Source organism: Mycteria americana, chromosome 5 (genome assembly GCF_035582795.1).
Source record: "Mycteria americana isolate JAX WOST 10 ecotype Jacksonville Zoo and Gardens chromosome 5, USCA_MyAme_1.0, whole genome shotgun sequence".
Taxonomy (NCBI): domain Eukaryota; kingdom Metazoa; phylum Chordata; class Aves; order Ciconiiformes; family Ciconiidae; genus Mycteria; species Mycteria americana.
Genome location: NC_134369.1, coordinates 20,250,856 through 20,274,848, shown reverse-complemented (window position 1 = coordinate 20,274,848; position 23,993 = coordinate 20,250,856). Strand labels below are relative to the sequence as shown.

The following is a 23,993-nucleotide window of genomic DNA, read 5'->3' as shown; positions in this document are numbered from 1 at the left end:
GGAATTACCCTTTTTTTTTGGTCTTATGTACAGTGACTTTATTAGCATGCAACTTTTTGTCTGAACTGACAATAAGCCTGCATTATCACAGAGAAGGATCCAGTGTTGATTTTATGTGTGATCCTATGCAGCATAGTCAATGTTCCCAGTAAGATGGAAACCCTCAAACAGAACTGAGAGATGAAAAAACTGATGATGAACCTTATCAGTACTGAAAAATAACCTTTAGGGTCCAGGTTTCTTTCTGGCTGATGGGAGGGGGAAAATGAACCATGTGAGTAGGAAAAAATGAAGAATATTTAATTAAAGCCAATAACAAAAACAAGCAAAAATCCTTGAGCTGTTATCTCTGATTTCTATATATGCTTTCTCTTTATTTTGTTTCTAGGATTTCCCTACTGCCTTTACCCTTCTGCAAGATTTTTTTCTTCTGAGATTTGCATTTAGAATTAAATTTTGCTTCCTCCTCCCATGTGCATGCAGGAAAGAAAACATTTTATTGCTGTAGCTGGTGAAATCTGCTCATCAGTAGGATGTGAAAGGCCTTGCATATTTGGTTTGCTATTTTTTGTTTCCCCTGGTGCCTTTTCTCTGCGAATGTCAGACTTTCAGATGCAGAGTGGGCTGGTGGGATAGAGGCTGCTTGAGGGAGTTGTGACGTGGAGTAGGATTGAATTCTGCATGCTAAAAACTGACTATTCTGAAACCCCAAGTGATTTCCAGTTCTGGAGTTCCTTCCCTTCTCTACTGCCAAGGGTAGTGCTGGAGGAGATGGCATAGCTGATAAAACCAAATGTGTTCTCCAACTCAGATAGGGTTTTGACATTGTATTTCTGTTCTGGAAAATAGCTGTGTAAAAGGTGCATTGCTGTACTTTTTGGACTGTATTGCTTGTGGCATCAGAATTTGAGGTGCTGAATACAAAGAGACATTCTTTTCTTTTTACCCTTGTTATTCCTACAAGACCAACGTAGCAAAATGACAGCATTGTTATAATGGAATTTTCTTGTCGTATTTACAATATTTGCTGTTTTTCCTAAAATCCCAACTTTTATATTCATGTTAATACTTCAGAATATTACTTTTCATTTTTTCTGTGAGCACATTTGTAACTTCATTTTTCCAGAGGAAAAGGTGTCACTCAAATGTTACACTTTGCAGAGTCACTCAAATGTTCTGGAAGATTCAGACTCCCAACATTTAATAAAAGAAATGCATCCTGCATTTTAATCCAGTTTCACAGTTTTAGGAGTTTGATTCCTGATTTCTAGATGCATAAGATTAGCAGTATTAAACTGAGCTGGATTTTATTCCTTTTGTATCTACAACACACTTTTTAAATAAATATAGTGAGCTGACTCAATCTCAGTCAACTATAAATCAGCAGAAACTGTGGGAGGTAGTGGGGTTGCCCAGAGATCATTTTGGGCATAATAGGAAGTTGTCAGGGCTCTGTCGTTACTACTGTGGGTCAGCTACATGACTGATAATGTGAAGCATGATTGGAAGGTGCTATTTCTTCTTAAACCTTCAAGGAGAAAATGTCCTGTCTTCTGGAATAAATTGCAAACTGTTCTCTCAATTAAGAGAAGTTGAGACAAATGGGGGGGACACTATGTCAGTTTTGCAACATCATATTTCATGACACAGTAGCAGGCTAACATCCCCGTAGTCAGAGTTTGGTGATCAGTTCCTTCAGCTATAACCTTTCTCAGACATGGTGGTGGTTGGAGTCAGGAGACAATAAATTCAAGAAAGCTCTTACTTGACACTGAACTTAAGCATACATAAGCGTTTTAAGTAGAGGACTGCATTGCACCTGGGCCTGAAGTAAAGTGATCAGGTGCTTTGCTGGGTATGTACTTTACACCTGGTTTTATCTTTCTGTAGTCACCTTGGATAAAATAATATAATAATTCTTGGCCTGCTTCTTTTCTTCCACCATGTGATCCCTAGCTTAGGCTAAACTGTTTCAGAGATGTGTTTGATCTCCACTACAATGGCTAGGATCCCTGAAAGTCATTACAACAAATTAGTCTTGGATTACCCACATGCCTTGTTGCTTTTGTCCTGCCTTGACTAACAAGTTTTGACAAGTAAATTATCAGGTCAATAGCCCATGTCAGATGAGGCTGATTGAGAAAATGGGAAGTAGCTTCAAAGCACAAATGGTTTATTGTCACAAGAAACGTAGCAGATCTTCAGGGATGTTGAACCCAATTATCCGTATCCTCCTTGGATAATGCCAAGCTGTTTCAAGCTAATTACCCAGAGTTTAGACCAATCTGGATATGAATTTCATCTAGTTCTAATGAACTTTTATTCTTTGGCTTTGCTCATCTCAACTGCAGTGAATTTCACTTTTGAGTTAATGTTGTTTTTGTTTTAATTACATTGCAGCAGACTAATTGGATGGCTTGGGACTAGATGCTTAATAACTTGATATTGCATATTATTAGTTCTGTCATTTAATATTAGAGGATGAAAGAAAGTTATTAGTAAGTACAGAGGTTTTTGAGCTTATTCTTCTAGGAGAAGCAGCTTGGATTTTTCCACTTCTTGGTTCAATCTTCTTTGACTTAGTGACTGATAGAGCTCTTAGAAAGGTCTATAAAAAGATTCCCATTGATTTGAACGAAGCTTTTATAGATGCTGATTTAGGTCTCAATTTAGAAAAGTACTTTAGCAGGTGATTAAATAAGTTTCCCTATCAACAGAACTTAAGCACGTGTTTGAAAAAAGTACTGAAGCATGAATCAAGACTTAAAAAGGGTAATTTATTCAGACATACTTACCTTCCAACTCACCAGAAGAAAATACTAAATCATTTTAAGGGAGAGCTAACCTTCTAGTATTCACCTTTCTCTTTTAATTTTGACCTTATAGTCATGACTGATTTATCTTTCCTATTTTTGCTTTGGCTAATTAGGGAGAAACCTCAAAAGCTCATTTCTAGTTTTTCTGCTACCTCATTCACCAACAGCTTGTATTTTTCAACTCTGCTTCTGTTCTTACTTTTTGACTTCAGTTGAGTGGCATTTGATCTATCTAAACTGAATGGGAGTATTATTACTCAATTCACAGGGGCTGAGATTTGTACCCACTAACTTTAGAGAGATGGCTTGTGTTACACAGTTTGCTGTGAGATCAGGATCAGGTCTTTGGGGTACTGTGCCTCCATTTGGGCACTCAGTCTTCCATTCAGCAAAGCACTGGCAGTGAAGGGCACCTTTAAGAAGCACCAGGGAAGTCAGACAGTCACCTCCATTAAACTTAACATGCAAAGATGTTTTTGAAGATGATACTGTCTTTATGGAACGTGACTATATTCAGTTCCCGATTTTTGCATCTCCCAGATCATTTTGTGTCTTCTCATGATATTCCAGTGTTTACTGCCTCTGGTAAGGCACATAATTACATATCTAACTGTACCACTTCAGCATCTCTGTGGAAGGTGCAGATGGTCCCAGGGAAGGAAACAAGTGAGAACACAAATAGTTGCACATCACTACGCTCTCCTCTTTGTTTCTTTAAACTTTAGGTGGAACTCTCATGGTTTAAATGGAAGTTCTTATATTAAAACCTATTAATTATAGTTACTAGATTAAAACTTATTTAGGTTTTAGAATGACTGTCTGCATTACTAGCAGTCATTAAGATATTGTTGGAAAAAAAATTTTTTTTAAAAACTGCTCTGCTGCTTTGCTTTCTGCACTTTTTTTTAGTCTAAGATAATAAAACCTAGTGGGTCAGTTATGACTTTTGTGTCTCATTAGATCAGCACAGTGCAATTTATTTGGAGTTCTGGAAATAGAAAGACTATGTATTTTGAAAAACTCTAGTCTCATCTAGAGGAAAAAATGTTAGTGTTTCTAGTCATATGAACTTTAATAACATTTCTCTGAAGTTCCAATCTGCAGCTTAAAACTTACAATGCATGTTGAGACCCGAAGATACAGCAAGTGGAACTTTAGGTCCTTTTATACTTCTCTGCTTGATGAAATTTACATTTCGACAAGGCTGGTCAAAAGCTTACTTTGCAGTATCTTTAACTTATGGTCATAAGCAAAGACTCAACTTGTTTGGAGAGTCAAACATTCTAGTTTCTACCTAGAAAATTATGAGACTTTAAACAGAGATCTGAATGCTTTTGTTCCCATCTTATTTTCTTAAGTCTTAAAAGCCTCGTATTTTCTAGCCATTCTTTGAAACCATGGCCATGAGCAATTTTTGTTGTTAGCTGAGACTTTGCTGTTATTCAGGGTTCCAGGAGCTAGAACTGTAAGGAAAACACTAAACAGATTGCAGATGTTAATAATACTGATAAGCTGCAAGTACTTGTTTTACAAGTTCTTAGAAACAGGGGGAATTTGTCTTTTTACACAGATAGTGCTATGCCAGCCCTATATTATCTGTGGATTTGTTTACGTTGGAGTGACTTTATTATAACTGACTCTGTTGCTGTTACACTGTTTTCTGCTAGCAATGTCATGTGTACCAAAGAGAGAATCTGAATCTGTATTTCTAGACCTAGCTGAAATTATAGTTGTTTGGATGCAGGAACATAATCAGGACTGTGAATAAGACATCCATTCAGACCCCTGCCTTTCCAAGTTCAGGTGCTGTTAGAACAAGAAAGATTTGCACGTGGTGCCCCAGAGCCGCCACTGAATAGCAGAGATGGCTATTTAACTATCCTCTTTAAAAAACAAACAAACACACAAAAACTTACAGGCCTAAGCAAACCAGTGTAAATGAGGTAAAATGCTGCACTGCAGAGTTATTTCAAATAGGAGGAAATATGAAAGACTGAAATGTAATAATACATCACCAGAATGTTCTCTCTTGGAGATTCTTGGCAGGTAATGCACTGAATAGAGTGCAAATAAATCTGTTTTAAATAGTAATCAATAGATTATTGTGTTGGTGTAGAACAGATTTACTGTTTGGATCACACATGGTGATTCTGCACTATGTACCCATTACTCTTTAGAAAACCTCCTGCAAATGCCTACTTCAATGGGAAACCCCAAGAGGTCTGCATGCAAATGCATATTGCAGTCACACCCAACATACAGCTAGACATACAAACATTTTGTAAATTATGTTTTTTATCAGTGTCTCCTCAACTGTAGCTAAAGTTGGAAAATCCTGGCTTTTTGAAACAATCCCAGTTACTTAACGTTTATTCCAACCCCTTTATGAAAGCAGCGTTGAAGATACAATTTCAGAGGGGTTAAGAGCTGTGAACTGCTGCAGAAACACTCTTGTGCCAAACAGGTTGCCAGACAGTGGCTGTGTACCAGGTGGGTTTTCAGGAAGGCTGAGAGGCTGTGCCCATGCTGTTTGACCCGAGTGAGCCAGTGCTGAGAACATGCAGTTGGCAGAAACATGGGGATATGTGAACACATTTCCCTGCATTTTGATTTTGTAGGTGAGGTCTTTTCATGGAGGTGGGGAGAGAGTGTAATCCAAGAGGTAGTTTGGTTAGCATTCATATATATACACTATATGGCAGCTCAGTAAGGATAAAGGAGGAGTTAGGTAGAAGATAACTAATTAGTGTGATGGATGAAATTCTATATCCAACAAAGCACAGGAAATCCATAACAGTCAAATATTGAGCCCTAGTTTTAATTTTCTGAGTTCCCAGGCCAGTTCTCTAACCATAAAATATTGTTAATGTCACCACAGCTAGTTTTATACCAGATAGACAATATTAGAAATTATTCTTGTGTAGCATGTTATAAGCATGAGTGAAGCCTCTAAGACTTTTTTTAATATGCCTTTCAAAGCACAATGGGAGCAAGAATAATTTTTGTACCAAGTGTAAATTCACTGCTGTTACTTTACATTTCTTTCAACTCTTACTACTACTGAATTAGAGGGGGAAATCAAACCTTTTCTCTACTTCTTTTCTTTTCAGAGTACGAAGCAGCAGTAGAAGCTGCACTGGTGGGCAGCAGTACTATGTGCACTAGTGTGAAAAAACACCCTAATGTTTTAAACAGCCAGCAAGGAATCATAAACTGGACTGGAAGTTCTGTATTTCTGAGAAAGCAGTTATTGTAAATTAAGTCAGGTTTATTTATGAGACTTATTAATGTGAAATATAGAATCAGTGTTCTATGGTTTTCACAGACGGCTACTCTCTTAAGAGAGAGAGTAATTATGGCCGTAAATATTGTGTGTAGCCCTGATGGGTAGAAGGAGGGGAGGAAAGGTTAGAAAGAAAGGGCTGTGAACGGATTTTGAGAGGACGTGCTGTTGCCAGAAGGCATTAGCAGTCTGGCTGGGAACCTGATTAGAAGTATGAATGTAAAAAAATCTGCCAGCAATTGTTTATTACGGTTTTCTTCTTAGTAAGTATTTGGGGGAGAAAAAGATGTTTGAAATGGGTCTGCTTGAAATGAAGGCAAGGTAAAAATTATGATGATCTTCACACATAAGTACACTTGGCAAGTCTAATGCCCAGTGAAGGCTTGCAGAGATTGCCTGGCTGGAGGCTGAGGTGCAGTGTGGGTTCCTTGCAGGGTGGCACAGCAAGTGGTGGCCAAGGCCTTGGTATGTAATACCATTTTCAGAAAAGCAGGCAAGTTTGTTCTGATATGGCTGAAGGCAATAGGGAGAATTACTGAGCCGCTAATCCAATAACTTCAATTCTGGTCCTGCTGCTGCACTTCTTGCCTGCTCTAAACAGAAAGCTCAAAATCATAACAACACCTTTCAGTGTGTGTGCAAAACATGGAGGGAAGCATTTAAAATAACTCCCTGTCACATGGTGTATATACATTTTGACACCAAAACTGCTCCAGTGCTCTTCTACACCTGTGCACAAGGCATTTGGGTGGGCACAGAGGGCACCAGGAGGTCCTGCTGGCCCTGCCCAGCCACCTGGCCCCATTTTGGCTGGGGCTGCCCCACAGGGAGGCCAGTGTCCAAGCCCAGGACCCAGCTGACGGTCTGGTTTTCGTATCTGGAAACTAGTTGTCCTGTATGGACGCTGTTGGTAGCAGTCCCCCAGACCTGGCTTCAGCGTAGCCCAGTGGGGTGCCCTGCTTTCGGCCCATGTCCTGCAGGACCTGACTGAAGTGACCCCAAGCTTCTCTCATCACCTCACATCTTTGGGGATGGCCAATGGCACCTGCTTCGTGTTCCCAGCCTGCTCTGCCAACCCTGCTGGGATGTGGTGCGATGGTGCTGAGGGCAGTGTCTGGCTCCAGTTGGGTTGCCCGGGTCTACTGGCCAGTGCCAGCTCATGTTGCGCAGCACCCTGCTGCAGTGGGCGCACTGCAGACTGCCTTTGTTGTGCTCAATAAATGTCATACTCGAGAAACAGGTGAGAATAAAGTTTGGCAGGGGTTCCTGTCCATGGGTGCATATCTATATTTGTACTGCTGAGGCTCTGACCTTTCAATGATCTTCAAATATGGGAGACAGCTGTTGTGTTCAGGTGTTGCCTCAGGTGCCTGTCAGTAATTAGCGTTGCTGTTACAGCATCAAAAGTGCTTTTTGCTGAAAGCCTCCCTTTGTGGCTGTCATGTTGTTTAACTGTACTTCCTGCTATGCAACGAAGGCGTGGTTGTTTTCAGGAGATGCATTTTTCCAGCCATTTGCCAGAAAAGTCCAGTGACCATGTATTGGGGGGAGTGCGGGCTACAAATACGTCGGAGTAAAGCTATAGAGGAGAAGGGGTGTTGTAAAATAGAAGTATTGCTGTGAAAAAGTAGCCAAACAGGAGCTGCTGTAAGTCAGACTTGTAAAAAGAAAAAAAGGGAATTTTTAGCAGCCCTTTGGAAATGGGCTAAAATGCTGCCTCCTTTGGAAAGAGGTTGGTTTTTTCCCTTGTTCTGCTGGTGAGATAGCTTTGGTACAGCTGGACCATGATGGCGTGATGGTCCCATGGGCTTTATCCATAGTGCTGCTTTTGGATAGGCATTTAGTTAGCAGTAAATAAATGCTCCATACAGTATGACTTATTTCTAGCAAGTTTCTTATAAACTGCCAAATAACCTTCAGGGGATAACAGAGACTTTTTGCTGCTTTAGACTCGGGATTTAGTTTGAACTGGTAACCTGAAGGTGAGTGGCTCCTGTTTTTATCACCCTGATTCATGCCTTTCCGCCAGGCTTTTCAAAAAGGTAGGGAAAGAGTAAGAGCCACTGTTGGCTCTTGCTAATTGACTGCTTCTAATTTCCGTTTGCTGCTTCTCCAGTCCTCTCATGGCTCATGCGATACCATTTTGCGTTGGATGTTTTTTCGCAAAAGGTAAATGTGGTCAGTGCAGCACAGCTAGGTTATAATATATGAGTAAATGGAGATAGGGGAGCAATACTGTTTCTTGTGGTGCTTTCTGAGCACGGCCTGTCAGCAGAAATGTGCAATGAGGAACCTGCCACACAGCTATTAAAATCCCAAAAGGGAAACTTCCTTCAGCCAGAAGAAAAATTTTCCCTAAGTGGTTGAGTGTGTGACAGGCTATTAATGGCACTGTCCCCTGATGATGCAAACATCTTTAAAAGTGCAAACCATAGCACAATAAATACTTCGGGGCATAATCTGATTAACAGCTAGGATCAAGCTGAACTTTCCCACACAGGTTAGTATTACACAGGGCTGTTTGACATAAGGTAGTGCAGTAGTGGCTGACTGAGCACGCTGACGTCGGTGTGGGCAGGGATAAGGAATAAGGATGACTGGAGCTCGTATACCTAATAAATGGAGGAAGAAAGCTGGGTTGGTGGTTGTGGTGATGGTGATGGGGTGATCTTGTTGGCTTTTTGCTCTGGCAGTTGTTATAGATGTTTAGTGAGGGAATTCTTGGAAGGAGAGGATGGGTAACACGTGCAAGGCCTGTTTCATTAGCATGATCTTGCCCTGTGTTCTACCAAATACAGAAAACAATGGCAAATCCTGTTCAACTTGCCAAATTTACCTATACATTATATAAGTAGCATAACCATGCAGAACTGAATGGGCATAGAGTGCCCCCGTGACGGTATTTGTGGAATGGGCTATAATGCCAACAGTTATCTTTCATCCTTTTCATATCACTTTTCTGTACCTACCAAGGTGGGGGTTAAAATACCACACCACCTCCTAAGCCACCCTGGGTAGCAATTTCAAGTAAGCCATGACTTCCTGAGGATAGAAGGCTTTATAGAACATGGGTCTAAACACTGCACAACTGAAAGTTTGAGTTTTTCTCTGTGATATGAAAATTACAACTTTGTATTTTAGTCAATGTGGCATCAAGCTTATCACCTTTAAACACTTGTGAGAACTAATGCGTCAAGAAAGAAGGTTTAACGTAATGTTTAGGAGCATCATCATGAAAGAGACTAGCAGAAGCTCTCTGGTCTCTACATGTAACAGTAATCATAGGCTGCCTCTGGACATGGTGGAGTCTGGTTAGCTCTCAGGAACTTCTATTTAATGCTGAAAAATCTTGTGCTATTAGCAGTGTGGGGAGTGGAAAAGATTGTTGCTGGCTTGGGGATCTGGCATCTCTGCTTGCCCATGAGAAATATGTAGTGTTACTTTCCTCCCTGAAATCAGCACTTGAATGTTTTGTTAGGAACACACCAGCTTGGCACACATGCAGTAGCTGCCTACAGCTGCTGCTGGCTCCCTAGCTGCATGAACTTGACTGTGTGTCACTGTTGCACATTTGGACATAGCAGGTCATTTGGTACCTGAGAGAAATTCATGTACATGCATGGGACAAGAAGGGAAGGATCTACCTAATGCACACAGAAAAGCATGTCTCAATGAGTGGTGGTGCATGGGCAGTTCAGAAGAGGAGGATTTGAGTGTCGTAGTTTCACTGAGATTTCTTCTGCAGTCCAAGGGAATTATCTGATCATAATTTTTCCATGTAAGTGTTAGTATTTGTTTACATGGATCAATGTTGATATGACTCATTAATGTGGCTGGATCTTCTATAGATGACCTGCTGACTTCTGTCTGAGCTCGGTGCCTTGATGTGTCCATTACATTTGATTAGCATCTAAATAGCATCTCTCCAAATTTCACTGGAGTCATTCACATTTCAGAAAATTGAGACTTTTTTTAAAGGGGAAAAAAACACAGGAAAAGGGCAAATTACTCTCCTTACTCATGACTTCAGGGTTGCCTTTGAAATTAAAGAAGGGAATTAACTGTGATTAGAGCTGGGCAAAATTTGAAGTTTCCATCACAGTGGGAATGCCTGCATTTGAATATCTGGGTTTGTTCCAGGTTGGTACTAAAATGGGAAATAAGACATTTTAACATAGTGGGAATTCTGAAACACTCCGTTTGACTTGTCTTTAATGGAAAGGAAATATTTTTTTAACACTTTTCAGGTTGAAAATGCTTAATTTCTATTATTGATTGGCTCTGCAGTATTTCATTTTGAGCCTGTTTAGTATTTAAACTACATACAAGATGGGGATTGCAGTTAAGACACATGATGTGTTTTCCATTCTCCCTTTTGGGCCGGCCTGCTTTTCTGGACTACATCTCCAGGGATTATTCAGAATTATGCAGTTTCTATAATATATCATACAGATCCCTCAGAGGAAGATCTGCATTGCATTATAGGAAATGTAATCTTCTGGGCCATTCAGTTTATGTTAGAAAATGTGGGCCCATACTTCAATTTGCATAAATCAACATGCTGTTAGGGAAATGCAGTTTAGTAATTTCTTAATCCACGTTCAAGGAAACATTTTGGGTTAGTTCACACTAAAAAAAGCCTACAAACATCTTTGGGGCAAGGAACTCTGTAATGAGATATTGCTGCTAAATTTTTCTTAGATGGTGATAATAATAGTATTTATTTTTCAGCAAATCAGTTTTCTAGTGGAAAATACTGTTTTTGTGAAGTTGCATATTTGGTTAGCAAGCTCTAGTATTCCTAAAATTTGTATTTCTACAAGTTTTCTTCAGTGACTGCGGTTTTCCCTCTGCTGATGGCTGTACAATATACCAGTCAGACCCTGTGAAATTTTGCTATAGAGCTTCTGTAAGTGCTATCCAGTTTCCCATTGCCTTCAGAGATTTACAGGTCATTAAGATTCAATAATGGTTTGTTTTACTATTGTCAAATCAAGAAGGAAGAAATCTAAAAAAACATGCTGAAAAGGGTGCTAGGATAGTGAGGGTAGTCCTAACCCTCCATCCCTGCACTGGACAGGGTTTTAAAGTAGTAAGTGCCCAGAGTCAGACTGGTTAGGGAAAAGGCTGGCAAAAACAGCTACCACCTGATTACATATCTGGTATTACCTAATTCACGTTAGCCTTGTTAAGCAGCTTAGCTTACATATTAGTATAGTCAATCCTATGAATGTATCATGGGAAGTATTTGGGGATTTCTTGAAAATTTTTGTACTTCTTTTGTAGGTACTGCTTTTGAGTACTCTCTTTAAACAAGGCACTGGCCGACACACATGCAGAGCATGCTGGATAAAAAAACCCTAACAGCTTTTCAGAGTGCCATAAGTAACTGGGATGAGATTTCCCTTAAGTAGCTGCAGTCCAATATTTTCTGTTTAAAGTTGTCTTTGAGTGTTGTGCTGACACCAGTTTTCAGATGAGATTAAAAGAGGGCTTTAATTTGAAATGAAATGTGGTTGTCACTGCCTGTTGTTGGCAGAGGATTTCCTTCTTTTTCAGTTTTTTCTGTCTTCTGAAAGCGTAAGTCTGAGAAATTTCTTTCCATCACCATTATGTCACAGGTATGCTTGGACTTGTACATACTTACTTTTTCTGAAGGTTGTCCAAGGTCACTACTCTCACAAGGCAAACAAAAACTTAGTTTCCCTCTCTATGTTTTGGGAAGGATGAGGGATGCTTTGCAAGCTTCCTTATGTGAGGAATATAACAGGAAACAATACTCTGTTAATGCAGACTTTGCCATATTGAATTAGCTCATTACCTCCTGTGGCATATCAGCACACTGCCTGTAACAGTGATGGAGCTGTATCAAGGTGACCCACAGCTCCTTTCAGTAATTTATCTGATCAACTGTGCAGTAATTTACTTAAGGTTGAAAAGGTAGAGGAGTTACTTCATGACCTTTCTGTCTGTCAGTTCATACTCCAAAGTGTGATTTATTATTTTTTTTTAACTACCCATTTTATGTGAGGTTGCATAATGATAACACTGGGTCCTTCTTAAAATTCTTTACACATACCTGTCTTTAATGAATTCTAGCAATTATGTATTCCATGAACTCCCTCTCTGTTGCCTTAAGAAGTCTGCCTTTGTATTGATTTTTAATTCACTGCCCTTTAGCTTTATTGATGAACCTAAATATTTCAAAATATAGAAATGCAGATTGTACCACCCAAGCATACATAACCCTTACGGCAGTGCCTGAGAGTGCTGTTGTGTCAAATTTATTCAGACACAATAAACAAGTGTAACCCTTGGTGACTACAAAGGCTGGGCCTGACAATTGCATTAAAGTCATCTTAATGGATGGAAATGCATAGTCCTGAAAAAAAGTCCTGTTTAACTAATTTTTCACCTTAGAATTAGCAAAATAAACATTTTCCAGACTTCATTAAGATTCCACGTGCCACCAGTTGTACAAGTGTCATTAATCAGTAAGCTAGTGTATCTACCTGGACAAATTTTTGAGGCTCAGCATATTAAATTAAGGGCAGTTCACAAAGGGAATAAAAACATTGGTGTAATGATGAAACATATATTAGAAATACAGAGATGAAAGCAATATTTTATACTTCATGAAGTATTTTATACTTCATAGCTTACACTTATCAAAATCTACAGTCTAGGCACATCTGAGAGTGCATCTGGCAGGCGTTCCAGGAACACACCCATCAGAGAAGTCCAACACCACCTGCTGCTAGTAGTGCCTCTGCAGCCCTTTCGCCTAAGGGCTTGGTGATCACAGCTCCCGCTCAGGGAGCCAAAGTGCAATTCTCTTCCGAATCTCAAGGGCTTTGGATGTGCCGGTTCCTGTGCTATGGCATACTGTGTTTTATGAGAAAGGGCTGTTAGAAACTCATATTTAGGGTACTAGGGTGCTCGTTACCTCACTGCAACTTAAAGCCTCTCATTCCTAATGAGGAATAACGTTTCAGCTGTACTCAGCATTTCTTATTGATGGGGTTGTGTACTTTCTACTTAGCATCTAGTCCCATTGTGAGGTGGTGGTAGGTGAGCAAAAAATGGCGTGTGGACTCTGCAAGCGAACACGTGCCTAAGAACCAGTGTCCCTTATGACTGTGTTAGGTAATGGAATATGCCATGTATACACACTTGAGAACAATGTGTTCCTCACAGTGTAAAATATTAACCCTGTATGTTTATCTATTCTATCCCACCAAGTACAAAAACCTGGTAATGAGACAAAATAGTCTCATTTTGATACAACATATACAACATACAGCATAGTCCCTTAAAAGTAGTTATGGGTACCATGTAAGTACACTGTACCATCTAAGTAAAGACAGACTGGTCTCCTGGCAATAGTGTATCATCTTGTAAGGAGTCATGTGCACTCACTGGAGAGGGCAAAGCAAAACTGCATAGATTCAGAGATCCTGTGTTCCCTCAGAAGCACAACGATTACAAGGTATTGTTCAAAGTTCTTCAAAAGTGCAGAGGGGCTCAGTCTGGTGCAGATCTGTTGGGTCATGTCCTCTCTTGCCTGGCAGACAGGGCACAAGTAAGGTTTCGCCCCCTTAATCAGTCCAGCATAATAAAAATGATAGGCTAGTCTAAACAGAAAAAAAAATTACCCAATGAAGAATAATCACTGCTCAAGTTTTTATAAAACAGCCATTTTACTTATTTGGAATGTTTTAAGAGTGTTATTGTGCCTCTTTATTCTCTCCTTACCTCCCTGTCCAAAGGGGAGTGGCTGTGGACCTGTGTATAAATACAGGTGACGGGGCACTTACATGGTGGAAGAGGGGAGAGTATACATCTTGGTTCTATATTACTGAAGAGGGCCGAGTCATTTGAGGCTTGGGAAATGCTGTGTTAACCACAGCTTCTAACCTTTTCATTAGCTTTGTTCCCTCCAATTAGAATATATTAAGTGAAAATGGGGAACAAAGTTGGTAAGTAAGAGAATGCCTTTGTTACAAAGTGCATCTCTGTCTTCTGACTGTACTTCCCACAACCTTGCCACACAACTGTCTCATTAATATGAAAGCTTTTGCTTTTTAATTTTTGAGAGGGTGCAGATAGCTGCCATAACCACAAAGAGCTGTGCATAAGCAATCATGCCATGTTTCCATTTCTGAGTTGCTCAGAGGCACCAGGCAGTCTCTGACATTGATACAGTGTGGTACATCCTTTAGCACCTTCATTTTCACTTCAGACACACTCCCACTGTCCCATTACAGCTGGCTCCAGCGTTTTTTGTTATGATCAGCATTAGCACCTCATTTCCTCCTGCCCTCTCAACCTCCCTTCAAAGCTCCATAAAATCCATCTCATCTCTGGTACCTAACATATTTCTGGACACCTTGAAGCACTGTCTTGTGAGGAGGGAAGCAAGGCTCAGGTGCAGCTGCCTCTGTAAGCCAGCTAAAAGCAGCATTAACTCAATATAAAACCTGTGAATGTGGTATCTGTCCCTCCCTCCCTCCTCTTCTCCATTTGTCTCCTTCATTCAGTCCTTCCCTTTCTCTTATTGCTGATGGTTTTTTCCTTGCTTATAGAGCCTAAGATGCAAACTGAGCTGGGCCTCTGTGCATTCGCAGAAGCTAAGCAGCTCCTCTCTAATCTGCTTGGATTTGTCTCTGACAGCGATGGGGACTGATGTCCTTAGCAGTAGGGAAGCTGTTAGTTGGATGTGCCTATCACTGCTGTCGTGAAGAGGAACTGCTCAGGCTCTTTCAAGGTCTGAACATATGTTCCTATTAGATTTTATGCACTGTCTCTTGCAAATGTTTGTGAATTAAAGGATTCCTGCCTGTGTATGTAGGTAGTGGTTAGGATAGTAATGAAAGCAATATTTACAGGTCTGTAGAAGGCAGGAAAACTTCTCTTTAACTGAACTTGCACTTACTGGCTTTCTGACTGTATTTGCCTCTGAAGAGGGTTCTCTGTTTTGCAGTCAGCAGGTGGCTGAGTCTTTGCTGCAGAACTTTCTAGCACTCTTCCTGCACATCTATCTTAGCTTGTTTGCTCCCTGCTGTTCCAAAAACCTCTGTATTATTACTGTAATTACTTATTTTTATGGTGTTAGTGGCTGGAGATCTGCAGATAGTGTCACATCAGGCTACAGATGTTAGGCAGATGTGGGTTTGTAAAGTAAATGTGTGTTTTTGCCCAAAGAGGCTTGAAAACTGATACATTTTAAGACTCATTTTACAGTATCTTAGCCTATGAAGTTGCTTCGTACTTAGGATGTGCTTCCTTCTTCTCACTGTAAGACCCATCAGGAGCAATAAGGATCATATATTTATGGTGGCCTTAGTTTGTCTCTCCATCACTTTACAAGTGTTCGATAGCAACTAAAATTCCCATCAGTTGCTTCATTCTCTTGTGCCAGATGCTATTGATAGAGTTTATTTTCTGTTGAGACAGAAAGTATAGATGGTCCAGAGATGGGACAGGCTTGAAAGCAAAGAGGTGGGAATGGTCATGGAGCCTATGCCTTGTTATTTTAATGGTGTACTTACTACGTATGGGAGAGGAGGCAACACATGAGCAAAGGAATAGAAAGAAGGAAGCAGGGAGGCTGAAATAAAGATTAAATCAGACAATAAAATTATGTCTAGACTTTTACTTGTAACATTAGCCTGTTGACTTCATTATTGTTCAGGTTAGTGATAGACAGCTCATACACTGCTCAGCACCAGCTCTTGGCTAATTCTGCAGAAACTTTGGCTGTTTTGGAGAAAGTGCACTATTCTATTACTCTTAGGGGGCAAGAAAAGCTGCTGCAAACCCAGCCTCCAGTGAGAGAGAAAGTTGCTCTTGCGGATGTCTCTTTCTACTGAAGTCTGACATGAGGGGAAAGGAGCTCTTTCTTGCTCCAGCTTCTTTAAATTTGAAAGTACAGTAAACTCTTCAAATCCATTTAGCTCTTCAGATGCAAACTGGGTTGTTATTCATTTTGTTGAACTGTTTTAGCAAGCAGATTTACATTTTACCTTTCCAGCTGCAGATGAAGAAGTAGAATTTTCTGTATACAAACTGGCGGGTGTTAAATCTGTGTTAAATCTTCAATTGAATAAGTTGCTATGTACAGGCATCCTCTGGATTTAGTACCAGGAGAAAGTTGAAGGGGTTCTGTGATTCCAAATTATACCTGAATATGTGTAAATGCTGTTTAAAGTAGGATAAGACTGACTGTCTTCCTTCAATACGCTGGATCACACAAGGTGAGGAGCCTCCAGCAGCCAATTTAGAGTAGTAAATCAAAGTATGTTTGGAGGTTTGAAATTTGCTATTGTCTGCTGTGATGTATGTCTGGGAAAGAGTAAAGCATGTCCACAGTCAAGAAACACAGTTTAGAGTAAGGATAAGTGAGAAAATTTCCACCCTTCAGTTATCTTAGTATCTTGCATGTGAAAAAATGTGGCTTTCTCCTGTTGTTTTAAATCCGGCCTTGTCGACTAATCTCAAGAAAATGAAAAGTGCTCTTACAGAATGTCAGTAACATTTGGACACTTAGTTCCCTTCATCCACTTTGGTAAATCTGAGCCAAATGCAAAGGCATTTAGCTGAGTCTTCTACACTGTGCTTTGAAGGGTGTTTCAACAATTGATGTCTCTCTGTGGATTTTGGTTGGTCATTTTATTCCTAGGGATTCAGATAATTGTGCATTGTGTGAGCTATACTTGCTGTAAACTGAACTTCAGAATTAGGATATTTTATAGGGTAGCAGATTAGGTGCATGGCCTTCTATGCATGAGCTTTTAAAAAGCAACCAAGCATCCAACCTATCCTCCTAGTCCCACACATAAATTATGAAAAATATATTTTTCACTTTTTTAATGCTGAAAACCCATTTGTCTTCTGTGTCCTTAACCAGACCTACAGAAAAAGAGATATAACTTAAGCAATTTACTTTGCAGAATGAGGCATTAGCAATTTACTTGATTAACGACATGTACTAGCTTTTGCTCTGAATTTGAAATACCACAAAAATCATTTGACCTCTTTTTACAATTAGCTCTGTAGTGACAAAGGAAGCCAAGCCAGAAAAATGTGTGCAGTGCCAAGGGCTCCAAGGAAGCTTCCTGTTTCTGCCCAAGATAGCTGACGGGTCCCGTTGAGCCGGGCATATTTCTGCTCAGTGGTTGCCTTTCATATTATGTTTTCTTTTAAGATTGTAATTGTCTTAGCCATTTAAAAAACAAAGTTTAGATGGTGTTTGGATTTGTATTCATTAATTAGGTCTGCGACAAAATAGTGCCCAAAAGAGTGCTATTTTATCTGTTACTAAGCTCATGTTTGAGCATGCTGTTTTGTGCTAGAAACTTCATACTCTAATTAATCAAATAGAAACAGAGCAAAAGTATTATTTTAAATTAATTAACACAAAACTAAAAATAAATACAAATGAAAAATACTCCAGGATGTTCCAGCAGAGTGAAGTGTTGCTCTGTAGAGGCTTTCAAGTACTCCCGATTAACAGTTTGGACCAGCAGTTTGGCTGGTGGTCTAATATACAATACAGGACTGACTGTACCATGCTGTGTACTTCTGCTGTTTTCTTCAGTTAAGGAGTATGCAGGTCTCCTGAATTGAGGGAAGGTGCTCTAAAGGAAAATAGTGTGACTTTATGGAAACAGAGACCATGAAGACAAAAATGCTATCTTTCTTTTTCAGAGCCAACTTTGTTAGAGCAATTGTATGTCTGAGCCAGAGAGGAAGTGCTTCTGGCCAGGAAAATAAGTGTTTCTGGATCTTTCTGCTTTTTCTTCCTCCAGTTCTGACTTACTGGCTTATATCTGCTTTAGGGCTGCCTCTGATTGTTTCTAACATGCGTGTTTTCCCCCTACTTATTTGTTTATTTCAGCATATGAGCTCTTAATTTAAGTAATTCAGTTAATGGGGTTATATTTCATATTCATTATCCCATACTTATTTGGGGCAGGTCAGGAATTAAGTTACTAGAACACCAGTTTGAGAACTTTAAATAAAGTGGTTTAGTTGTCTTTGAAGTGCTAGAGCACCTTCCAGCTTGGAAGTCACATGGGCTTTGTGCTCTGCCTAATTTTTCCATATCAATAAAAGCAAAATTGTTAAGGAAAGACCTGTAAAAATAGTAGTCAATAAGGGAGGCGTTTTAATACCAGGTAACGATGTATCCCTCTGCCCCCCCCCCCCCCCCCCAAAAAAAAAAAAAAAAAAAAAAAAAAAAAAACCAAACCAAAACAAAAACCAAAATCAAACCAAACCAAAAAAACACAACCCCACAACAAAAACAAAAAACCCAAAACAAAACCAAAAAACTTCAACTATGGCTGAGGCTTGTAGGGGTGGATTTTTTTGTGTCATTCATTTTAATGACAAAATGTCCTTTCAGTAAAGTAAGGAGAACTAAGTGCCTCCACTTGGAAAATCAATAGCAAATCTCAAATCCCATCAGCAAGCACACAAGAGGCTGCTGTTGCTCAAATCCCTTTTATTTTCACCTTTAATGAGGTAGAAAGTAATGCAATTGATATATTGTGCCCTGATCTTTTCCCAGTAATTGACCTAGAGTGCTGGGCTGTGCCTTAATAAATCTGTTGTTTGAAGGGAGGGAGGGAGGGAAGAGAAGAGGACCAGTGAGTTTGGTCTAGACTTGTCTTATAGCTCTAGGTTCCCTTATTAGTAATTTCAAGGCTCCTTCTTGACTGAACAAGTTTGCCATCATAGCATAAAACTGACCAAAGTACAGTCTGATTTGACATCTGGAATACAGTTTTGCTTTTACTGAAATTGCTGTATATGCAGGGCAGCAGTTAAGGTCCTGATGATACAGTGAAGACCCTTGTCCTTTCTGATGACAGCTATTTATGGCAAAGGACTGTTGTCTGTCTTCTCTTTAAACTCACTTTATATAGGGGGAGAAAGAGTCACAATGCTTTTTCCGTGCTTATAGATATCCACATTTCAGGGTAGGGGACTGTTTACAGGAAAGGTGGATTTTGTCTGTATGTTTTCAACCAACTACCTAACTGGATTGGCAGTGGACACACTGCTTTAGTCACTTCGTCCCCAGGGCTCACATGTCTCTTTGTGGTTCCAGTTGTTTGATCCAGAGAGCTTTGAGATCACCACAATTGATTCAGTTTCCAAATTTGTCCTAGTTAACATTGTTCATCGGGGGACACCAAAAAACAGGGGAATCTCTCCTGTCCTTCAACAGTAAGTAATGTTTCTTCTCAGAAACTTGGCCATTAGTCAACTGTAGGTGTCTTTCCATAGTAAATGAACTGCTGTCAAACCAGAGGTTTTGATGTGAGCTTTTGGATATTGATTCCATTTGAAAACCAAGTCAGCTGTATTTATACACCAATGCAGAGACTACAAGAGCATAACTTAAGCACACTAGGTAAGTGTTTTCAAAAATGTGTTTGTAACTGAACCGCTTTAATAATTTATATTCCTTTGAATATTATGTACTCTGTTTTGAAGATCTTTGTGAAAGCATGCTTGTTTGAACACATAAGATATGAACAATATTTAATCCAGCCTCTCTGTTTCAAAATAAGCAACGTCTACATTATAAAATATTAGTCAGTAGCTGTGTAGGTACATTCAAGCACTGAATTGTCAGTGTACTTGCAAGTGTTCATATACACACATGGAACCATAAAAGAACTCAGAACTGCTCAGAGCTGCCGCAAGATTGGAAGCATGTTAGAGGGAACTTGCACTTCAAGTCTCTCTAAAAGTTAGTGAATTGATTATATAATTTTTTTAAACTAATGCATAAACAGCAATTTCAGAATGTGACATTGTTATTGTTTCACACCTCCTGATCTTAAAGCTTTCAGCAGCTGCATCTTTCACATTACCTCTAGGTGTAAAAACTGTAAATGCTTGAGTACATGTGGCTGGCATGCTTGAGGCATTGGGTGCCAGACACCAGCAGATGAGCTGGAAATAAGTCAGAGGTAGCCGGTTTTCCCATTTTGTGAATACTGAAGGAAAACCACTAAGATCTTCTGGGTCCCATAGTTTTGGTTTGACTACTGGGTTACGCTTCAGTCCTTTAGGTGGTTCATTTCCTGCCCTTTGAATTGGAATGACACAATTTTTTTGTGAATATTCCCTGTTTCAGAATAAAGGCAAACAGGATGTTTTCATTATCATCATAAAACTGTGCATATGTGTTTATGTGCCAAAAAAAATTCCCAAAAGAATCTAAGTAAAACTGTAAAGTGCTTTAAATTTAGAAAACACCGGAATTGGAGTAATCTATGTAGCATTAGTTTGGCATCTCTGTGTTAAATGAATTATGGTAAAGAATTTAGTACTTACATCCTATAATAATGGCAATCCTATCACATATTAGTGAGGAAAATGCTTCATGTTCACCCATCAGTTTTCTACTAATTTTGTTAATGGAGTAAGTGAAATAATAGTAGGTTGGGGTTTTTAAAGGAAATAGGAATAAGACATACATTTTCAAATATGTTATATATCTATTTACTAACAGGAAAGGTATTTCTGAAATGTTGAGATTCAAATTCCAGCCATTCCAGGCTTTGGAGGTCCAGGGCTTTTTTTAGCATGTAAAAATGTATCCTTAGCTCATCTTCATGAACTTGGATGCTTCTCTGCTTTCCACGCTGACCACCACCTTGTGCCATTGTTTACACCTTTACACCTTATGGTTTTTTTCTCCTCCCTGCCAGAGCCTGGGGAGAAACAAGAAACTGTTTATGTGCTTTTGATGCTGAGGCTGAGTGAGGAATCTGCATTTGTAGAAATACCTTGGCTGGCCTCCTGCAGCCCTGGCTGCAGCCTGCTCCGGGTGAGTGGACTCTTCAGCAAAGTGAGCTGCAACAAACTAGCTACCTTGCTAAGGAGAATATCTTTGCTAAGGAGGAGTTCGCTCCAGTTTTTCTAACGGCTTATGAGTTGTATTCTTGGAAAGCTATTTCCTTGCCAAGTTGCACTTCCACACTGCAAATCTAGAGCTTCTTAAAGAAAACATTTTTTCTTTTGTTTTTAAACATGAGCAAAACAATGTTTTTTTCCTCTAACCTCCTTCTGGGAAATGTCTGAACTATTGAGACTGAAGTTTTCCAAAACAGCATAGCCAGAGACATGCTCCTAGTATGTTAAAGTCTCTGGGATTTGAATGTTTTCTGCTGTGGTGCTAGAAACAGTCCTGTCCTGTGCATGCTAGCCTTTTAAAACCTTTCAGCATCAGTTCCTCTGATCTTGCTGCTGCTGACATTCTCTGCCAGAAGTCAACTTGATAGGGCAGACAGTTTAGTAAAGCAAATCTTGTTTAGTTAAAGTTGTTACTCCTGCTACTGTATACCTTTCTAAATATGTAAGGCTAAATATCATATAGGCCTTTTACAGAAAACTGTCATTTTGGCCTTTATCACTTCTCTGTTCCCCCAGACACTTATTGTTTGCCTGACAGACCAGAGGTCTTGCAGAGGGCGTAAGCAGTCAGTCTGGAATTAAAAAATAACTCCCTGACCAGAGTATGCAATTCACAGTGAAATCAACAGATGTTATTAGATAAAGAAGCTCTAAATTAGAGAAAGGGCAGTTGTAAATACTTGGAAATAATTTCATGTGTCCATCATCCTTACCTGCATTTGTTCTACTTCCTTTTTTCAACATTGCATTGTGTTTATTTTGTAGACATTCTCTTCTGTGTCTTTTCTGCTTGAATTCTTCAGCTTCACCATTTACTTGGAGTCTGAAAATTCTTCCAGCTTACAGAGTGACAATGGTTATTTTTAGCTTAGCATTTTTAGGTTTTTGTGGGGGTTTTTTTAATCGTATCAGTACTGATGCTCGTATGTGAGCTACAAAATTTACTTATAAAATACTCTAAGGCTTTCCTTTGAAAGGAACTACTGGATTGTAAGTGAGGAGTTGTGCTTGTGGGAGCATCTGGAAGAAGACAGTTTTAATGATGAGTGTACTCTGGGAACACAGTCCATTTTCATTCCTGTCTTTCCAACAGAATTCTGTGTATCTCTCTGTGTGGCATTATTACCCAAGAGTAAAGAGTGACATTAAAGTTTTCTTCTGCCCGTCTCTGATTATATAGTTGTATTTTTAACTTTGTGGAATGCATCAAAAAAGTGAAATAACAATATAGGTGTCATCCTGCCAGCCCTTATCCAGTCAATGAAACAGATTGTAAAGTCAATAAATCAGTTTCAATAGAAACTCCATTAAATTCAGCTGAGTAAAATATACTTGTTTATAGTAATTACATATATGCCCCCAACTTTATCTGTTCAATGATAACCTACATAGGAAAAGAATTTGTATGAACAGCTATCAGATACTTAATTTGTTCCATAAATGCATTTTGAAATGCGTTACTCTGAAGTTTCAGTGGAGCACTGTCAAGTAAAATCAAATTTAATTCTGTTCCATAGACAGGAATGGATTCACAGAAGGACAGATTGCCCATAAGTTGTGCCTGCTGTGGTGGCCTTAGTGTTTACTCTGCTACACGTTTTTCTCAGCTCTGCCTTTCTGAGCTTTTCCTAGATGTAAGGCATCAATTCTGTGCAGGACTAGTTTCTTCTCTTTTCAGGAGAGGGTTTTGTCCTTGGTCAGCAGGTGAAGACACATGCTGAAAAGTGATGTGCAAATGTGTATAGCAATAGCAACAAACACCTCTGTGCATTAAGGTGAAGTAGATTAATAAATTGGGAGTAACTTACTAAATTTTGTTATGTGTAAGAAGCTCAAGTTGGATATTAGAACACGTTGGTAGTTATTGGATCATTTTTGATCCAGTGTTCTCTAGTGCTGGTATGGTAATGTGGTAATTCTTGGTGAAGTGTTACAGTCGTTATCCCTCATCGAATCTGGACTAAAAAGAACTCTTACTTGTTCCAAAGGTCTCTCAAATTGAAAATTGTCTTCATGATTTTTCTGAATCCAGTCTGATGAGGTTAATCGGCACCCTTAGGTGGAAGGCCAAATTGCAGTCTGTTTTTGCCTTGCATGCTCAAAAACCAGTATAATTTGGGACTTTGGTGGTTTGTAAATTTTGTTGTGATTCTTCTGAATTCATTTAAAAGTGAATTGTTAGTGTTGTAAAGAAACAGAAAGGATGTGGTAAACAAACATGTATGCGTGTAGGTATCCTGTACTCAGAGTTTATTCTACCTGTTACCATCGGTTACTGCTTGTGGGAATTGGTATTGTGAGAAACGCTAATATGTTTTTGTGAATGTAAATGACCACCTGCTGGTCTTCAAGCATATCCCACCTAACAGCAGAAAGCCCCTAAATCTCCATTATCAGTTTAATCCATACTCAAGATTCATTTTAGTAACATTTTTTAACATAAAGATTACTCTATGGTTTTGTTACTTCCTTGTTTAACTTTCCTTTTCTCTACTACCTGAAAATTCAAGATAATACTAGATAGGGGGCTGGATTCTCAGTGTGCCACATGCATCCAGCCAGTTGGAAAAAAGTCTGTTGATTATTTGCTGAATAATGGCACAAAGACTGTTTTGTTGCAATGAAGACAGTTTTACGCTACAAACTCCTGTGAAGGCTGTGTTCCTGTACGTTACATGAGTCACCTACATATTCAGAGTTGGGATTTGGCCATTCTAGAGTCAATATGTTGTGAATATTTTCATAAAAATTAATGGATTTGGGGTGAGAGATAGTGTGGTGGGTTAACCTTGTCTAACAGCCAAGCTCCCATCTAGCCACTCAGTCACACCTCCTCCTCAGTGGGAGAGGGCAAGAAAATAGGAAGAATAGGAACAAGAAAGCTTGTGGGTTGAGGTAAAGTCAGGGAGATTGCTTATCAGTTACTGTTGTGGGCAAAACAGGCTCGACTTGTGGAA

At 39.5% G+C, this 23,993-nt stretch overlaps 1 protein-coding gene across 12 annotated transcripts in view; it reads left to right on the top strand.

Moving 5' to 3' along the window:
- The window catches only part of TSPAN4 (tetraspanin 4), a 467,778-nt gene that overhangs the window by 312,884 nt on the left and 130,901 nt on the right, over nt 1–23,993 (top strand). The gene's annotated exons all lie outside the window — the stretch shown is intronic.